Raw genomic sequence first — 6,610 nt, forward strand, 5'->3', positions numbered from 1 at the left:
AGTATCCTCTATCCTATCCTATCCTCTACCCTATCCTATCCTCTATCCTATCCTATCCTCTATCCTATCCTATCCTCTATCCTATCCTATCCTCTATCATGTCCTATCCTCTTTCCTATCCTATCCTCTATCCTATCCTATCCTCTATCCTATCCTATCCTCTATCCTATCCTATTCTCTGTCCTATCCTATCCTTTATCCTATCCTATCCTCTCTCCAATCCTATACTCAATCCTATCCTATCCTCTATCCTATCCTATCCTCTACCCTATCCTATCGTGTATGCTATCGTATCCTCTATCCTATCATATCCTCTATCCTATCCTATCCTCTATCCTATCCTTTCCTCAACCCTAACCTATCCTCAATTCTATCCTACACTCCATCCTACCCTATCCGCTATCCTATCCTATATTATCCTATATCCTATCCAATCCTCTTTCCTATCCTATCCTCTATCCTATCCTATCCTCTATCCTATCCTATCCTCTATCATGTCCTATCCTCTTACCTATCCTATCCTCTATCCTATCCTATCCTCTATCCTATCCTATCCTCTATCCAATCCTATCCTGTCGTCTATCGTATCCTATTCTCTATCATATCCAATCCTATATAGTATCCTCTATCCTATCCTATCCTCTACCCTATCCTATCCTCTATCCTATCCTATCCTCTATCCTACCCTATCCTCTATCCTATCCTATCCTCTATCCTATTCAATCCTATATCCTGTTCTCTATCCTATCCTATCCTCTATCCTATCCTCTATCGTATACTATCCTCTATCCTTTCCAATCCTATATCGTATCCTCTATCCTATCCTATCCTCTATCCTATCCTATCCTGTGTCCTATCCTATCCAATATCCTATCCTATCCTCTATAATATCCTATCCTCTATCCTATCCTATCCTCTATCCTATCCTATCCTCTATTATATCCTATCCTCTATCCTAGCCTATCCCCTATCCTATCCTATCCTCTATCCTATCCTATCCTCTATCCTATCCTATCCTCTATCCTATCCTATCCTCTATCCTATCCTATCCTCTATCCTATCCTATCATCTATCCTATCCTCTATCCTATCCTATTCTCTGTCCTATCCTATCCTTTATCCTATCCTATCCTCTCTCCAATCCTATACTCAATCCTATCCTATCCTCTATCCTATCCTATCCTCTAAACTATCCTATCGTGTATGCTATCGTATCCTCTATCCTATCATATCCTCTATCCTATCCTATCCTCTATCCTATCCTATCCTCAACCCTAACCTATCCTCAATTCTATCCTATACTCCATCCTATCCTATCCGCTATCCTATCCTATCCTCTATGCTATATTATCCTCTATCCTATCATATTCTCTATCCGATCCTATCCTCTATCCTATACTATCCTCTATCCTATCCAATCCTCTATCCGATCCTATCATCTATCCTATCCTATCCTCTATCCTATCCTATCACCTATCATATCCTATCCTCTATCCTATCCTATCCTCTATCCTATCCTATCCTCTATCCTATTCAATCCTATATCCTGTTCTCTATCCTATCCTATCCTCTATCCTATCCTCTATCGTATACTATCCTCTATCCTTTCCAATCCTATATCGTATCCTCTATCCTATCCTATCCTCTATCCTATCCTATCCTGTGTCCTATCCTATCCAATATCCTATCCTATCCTCTATAATATCCTATCCTCTATCCTATCCTATCCTCTATCCTATCCTATCCTCTATTATATCCTATCCTCTATCCTATCCTATCCTCTATCCTATCCTATCCTCTATCCTATCCTATCCTCTATGCTATACTATCCTCTATCCTATCCTATCCTCGATCCTATCCTATCCTCTATCCTATCCTATCCTCTATCCTAACCCATCCTCTATCCTACCCTATCCTCTATCCTATCCTATCCTCTATCCTATTCAATCCTATATCCTGTTCTCTATCCTATCCTATCCTCTATCCTATCCTCTATCGTATACTATCCTCTATCCTTTCCAATCCTATATCGTATCCTCTATCCTATCCTATCCTCTATCCTATCCTATCCTGTGTCCTATCCTATCCAATATCCTATCCTATCCTCTATAATATCCTATCCTCTATCCTATCCTATCCTCTATCCTATCCTATCCTCTATTATATCCTATCCTCTATCCTAGCCTATCCCCTATCCTATCCTATCCTCTATCCTATCCTATCCTCTATCCTATCCTATCCTCTATCCTATCCTATCCTCTATCCTATCCTATCCTCTATCCTATCCTATCATCTATCCTATCCTCTATCCTATCCTATTCTCTGTCCTATCCTATCCTTTATCCTATCCTATCCTCTCTCCAATCCTATACTCAATCCTATCCTATCCTCTATCCTATCCTATCCTCTAAACTATCCTATCGTGTATGCTATCGTATCCTCTATCCTATCATATCCTCTATCCTATCCTATCCTCTATCCTATCCTATCCTCAACCCTAACCTATCCTCAATTCTATCCTATACTCCATCCTATCCTATCCGCTATCCTATCCTATCCTCTATGCTATATTATCCTCTATCCTATCATATTCTCTATCCGATCCTATCCTCTATCCTATACTATCCTCTATCCTATCCAATCCTCTATCCGATCCTATCATCTATCCTATCCTATCCTCTATCCTATCCTATCACCTATCATATCCTATCCTCTATCCTATCCTATCCTCTATCCTATCCTATCCTCTATCCTATTCAATCCTATATCCTGTTCTCTATCCTATCCTATCCTCTATCCTATCCTCTATCGTATACTATCCTCTATCCTTTCCAATCCTATATCGTATCCTCTATCCTATCCTATCCTCTATCCTATCCTATCCTGTGTCCTATCCTATCCAATATCCTATCCTATCCTCTATAATATCCTATCCTCTATCCTATCCTATCCTCTATCCTATCCTATCCTCTATTATATCCTATCCTCTATCCTATCCTATCCTCTATCCTATCCTATCCTCTATCCTATCCTATCCTCTATGCTATACTATCCTCTATCCTATCCTATCCTCGATCCTATCCTATCCTCTATCCTATCCTATCCTCTATCCTAACCCATCCTCTATCCACCCTATCCTCTATCCTATCCTATCCTCTATCCTATCCTATCCTCTATCCTATCCTATCCTCTATCCTATCCTATCCTCTATCCTATCCTATTCTCTGTCCTATCCTATCCTTTATCCTATCCTATCCTCTATCCTATCCTATCCTCTACCCTATCCTATCGTGTATGCTATCGTATCCTCTATCCTATCATATCCTCTATCCTATCCTATCCTCTATCCTATCCTTTCCTCAACCCTAACCTATCCTCAATTCTATCCTATACTCCATCCTACCCTATCCGCTATCCTATCCTATATTATCCTCTATCCTATCCAATCCTCTATCCTATCCTATCCTCTATCCTATCCTATTCTCTATCCTATCCTATCCTCTATCATGTCCTATCCTCTTTCCTATCCTATCCTCTATCCTATCCTATCCTCTATCCTATCCTATCCTCTATCCTATCCTATCCTCTATCCAATCCTATCCTGTCGTCTATCGTATCCTATTCTCTATCATATCCAATCCTATATAGTATCCTCTATCCTATCCTATCCTCTATCCTATACTATCCTCTATCCTATCCTATCCTCTATGGTATCCTATCCTCTATCCTATCCTATCCTCTATCCTATCCTATCCTCTATCCTATCCTATCCTCTATGCTATACTATCCTCTATCCTATCCTATCCTCGATCCTATCCTATCTTCTATCCTATCCTATCCTCTATCCTATCCCATCCTCTATCCTAGCCTATCCTCTATCCTATCCTATCCTCTATCCTATCCTATCCTCTATCCTATCCTATCCTTTATCCTATCCTATCCTCTATCCTATCCCATCCTCTATCCTATCCTATCCTCTATCCTATCCTATTCTCTGTCCTATCCTATCCTTTATCCTATCCTATCCTCTCTCCAATCCTATACTCAATCCTATCCTATCCTCTATCCTATCCTATCCTCTACCCTATCCTATCGTGTATGCTATCGTATCCTCTATCCTATCATATCCTCTATCCTATCCTATCCTCTATCCTATCCTTTCCTCAACCCTAACCTATCCTCAATTCTATCCTATACTCCATCCTACCCTATCCGCTATCCTATCCTATATTATCCTCTATCCTATCCAATCCTCTATCCTATCCTATCCTCTATCCTATCCTATGCTCTATCCTATCCTATCCTCTATCATGTCCTATCCTCTTTCCTATCCTATCCTCTATCCTATCCTATCCTCTATCCTATTCTATCCTCTATCCTATCCTATCCTCTACCCTATACTATCCTCTATCCTATCCTATCCTCTATGGTATCCTATCCTCTATCCTATCCAATCCTATATCGTATCATCTATCCTATCCTATCCTCTATCCTATCCTATCCTCAATCCTATCCTATCCTCTATCCTATCCTATCCTCTACCCAATCCTATCGTGTATGCTATCGTATCCTCTATCCTATCATATCCTCTATCCTATCATATCCTCTATCCTATCCTATCCTCTATCCTATCCTATCCTCTATCCTATCCTATCCTCTATCCTATCCTATCCTCAACCCTAACCTATCCTCAATTCTATCCTATACTCCATCCTATCCTATCCGCTATCCTATCCTATCCTCTATGCTATATTATCCTCTATCCTATCATATCCTCTATCCGATCCTATCATCTATCCTATCCTATGCTCTATCCTATCCTATCCTCTATCATATACTATCCTTTATCCTATCCTATCCTCTATCCTATCCTATCCTCTATCCTATCCTATCCTCTATCATGTCCTATCCTCTATCCTATCCTATCCTCTATGCTATCCTGTCCTCTATCCTATCCAATCCTATATAATATTCTCTATCCTATCCTATCCGCTATCCTATCCTATCCTCTATCCTATCCAATCCTATATCGTATCCTGTATCCTATCCTATCCTCTACCCTATCCAATCCTATATCCTATACTCTATCCTATCCTATCCTCTATCGTATCCTATCCTCTATCCTATCCTATCCTCTAGCGTATCCTATCCTATATCCTATTCTATCCTCTATCCTAACCTATTCTCTATCCTATCCTCTATCCTATCCTATCCTCTATCGTCTACTGTCCTCTATCCTATCCAATACCCTATCCTATCCTCTATCGTATCCTATTCGATCCTCTATCCTATTCTCGGTCCGATCCTATCCTGTATCCTATCCTATCCTCTATCATGTCCTATCCTCTTTCCTATCCTATCCTCTATCCTATCCTATCCTCTATCCTATCCTATCCTCTATCCTATCCTATTCTCTGTCCTATCCTATCCTTTATCCTATCCTATCCTCTCTCCAATCCTATACTCAATCCTATCCTATCCTCTATCCTATCCTATCCTCTACCCTATCCTATCGTGTATGCTATCGTATCCTCTATCCTATCATATCCTCTATCCTATCCTATCCTCTATCCTATCCTTTCCTCAACCCTAACCTATCCTCAATTCTATCCTACACTCCATCCTACCCTATCCGCTATCCTATCCTATATTATCCTATATCCTATCCAATCCTCTATCCTATCCTATCCTCTATCCTATCCTATCCTCTATCCTATCCTATCCTCTATCATGTCCTATCCTCTTTCCTATCCTATCCTCTATCCTATCCTATCCTCTATCCTATCCTATCCTCTATCGTATCCTATCCTCTATCCTATCCTATCCTCTATCGTATCCTATCCTATATCCTATTCTATCCACTGTCCTAACCTATTCTCTATCCTATCCTCTATGCTATCCTATCCTCTATCGTCTACTGTCCTCTATCCTATCCAATACCCTATCCTATCCTCTATCGTATCCTATCCGATCCTCTATCCTATTCTCGGTCCGATCCCATCCTGTATCCTATCCTATCCTCTATCCTATCCTATCCTCTATCCTATTCTATACTCTTTCGTCTCCTATCCTCTATCCTATCCAATCCCCTATCCTATCCTATCCTCTATCCTATCCTATATTATCCTATATCCTATCCAATCCTCTATCCTATCCTATCCTCTATCCTATCCTATCCTCTACCCTATCCTATCGTGTATGCTATCGTATCCTCTATCCTATCATATCCTCTATCCTATCCTATCCTCTACCCTATCCTATCCTCTACCCTATACTATCCTCTATCCTATCCTATCCTCTATGCTATCCTGTCCTCTATCCTATCCAATCCTATATAATATTCCCTATCCTATCCTATCCGCTATCCTATCCTATCCTCTATCCTATCCAATCCTATATCGTATCCTGTATCCTATCCTATCCTCTACCCTATCCAATCCTATATCCTATACTCTATCCTATCCTCTATCGTATCCTATCCTCTATCCTATCCTATCCTCTACCCTATACTATCCTCTATTATATCCTATCCTCTATGCTATCCTGTCCTCTATCCTATCCAATCCTATATAATATTCTCTATCCTATCCTATCCGCTATCCTATCCTATC

This window comes from Halictus rubicundus, unplaced genomic scaffold, assembly GCF_050948215.1.
Source record: "Halictus rubicundus isolate RS-2024b unplaced genomic scaffold, iyHalRubi1_principal scaffold0253, whole genome shotgun sequence".
Classification (NCBI taxonomy): domain Eukaryota; kingdom Metazoa; phylum Arthropoda; class Insecta; order Hymenoptera; family Halictidae; genus Halictus; species Halictus rubicundus.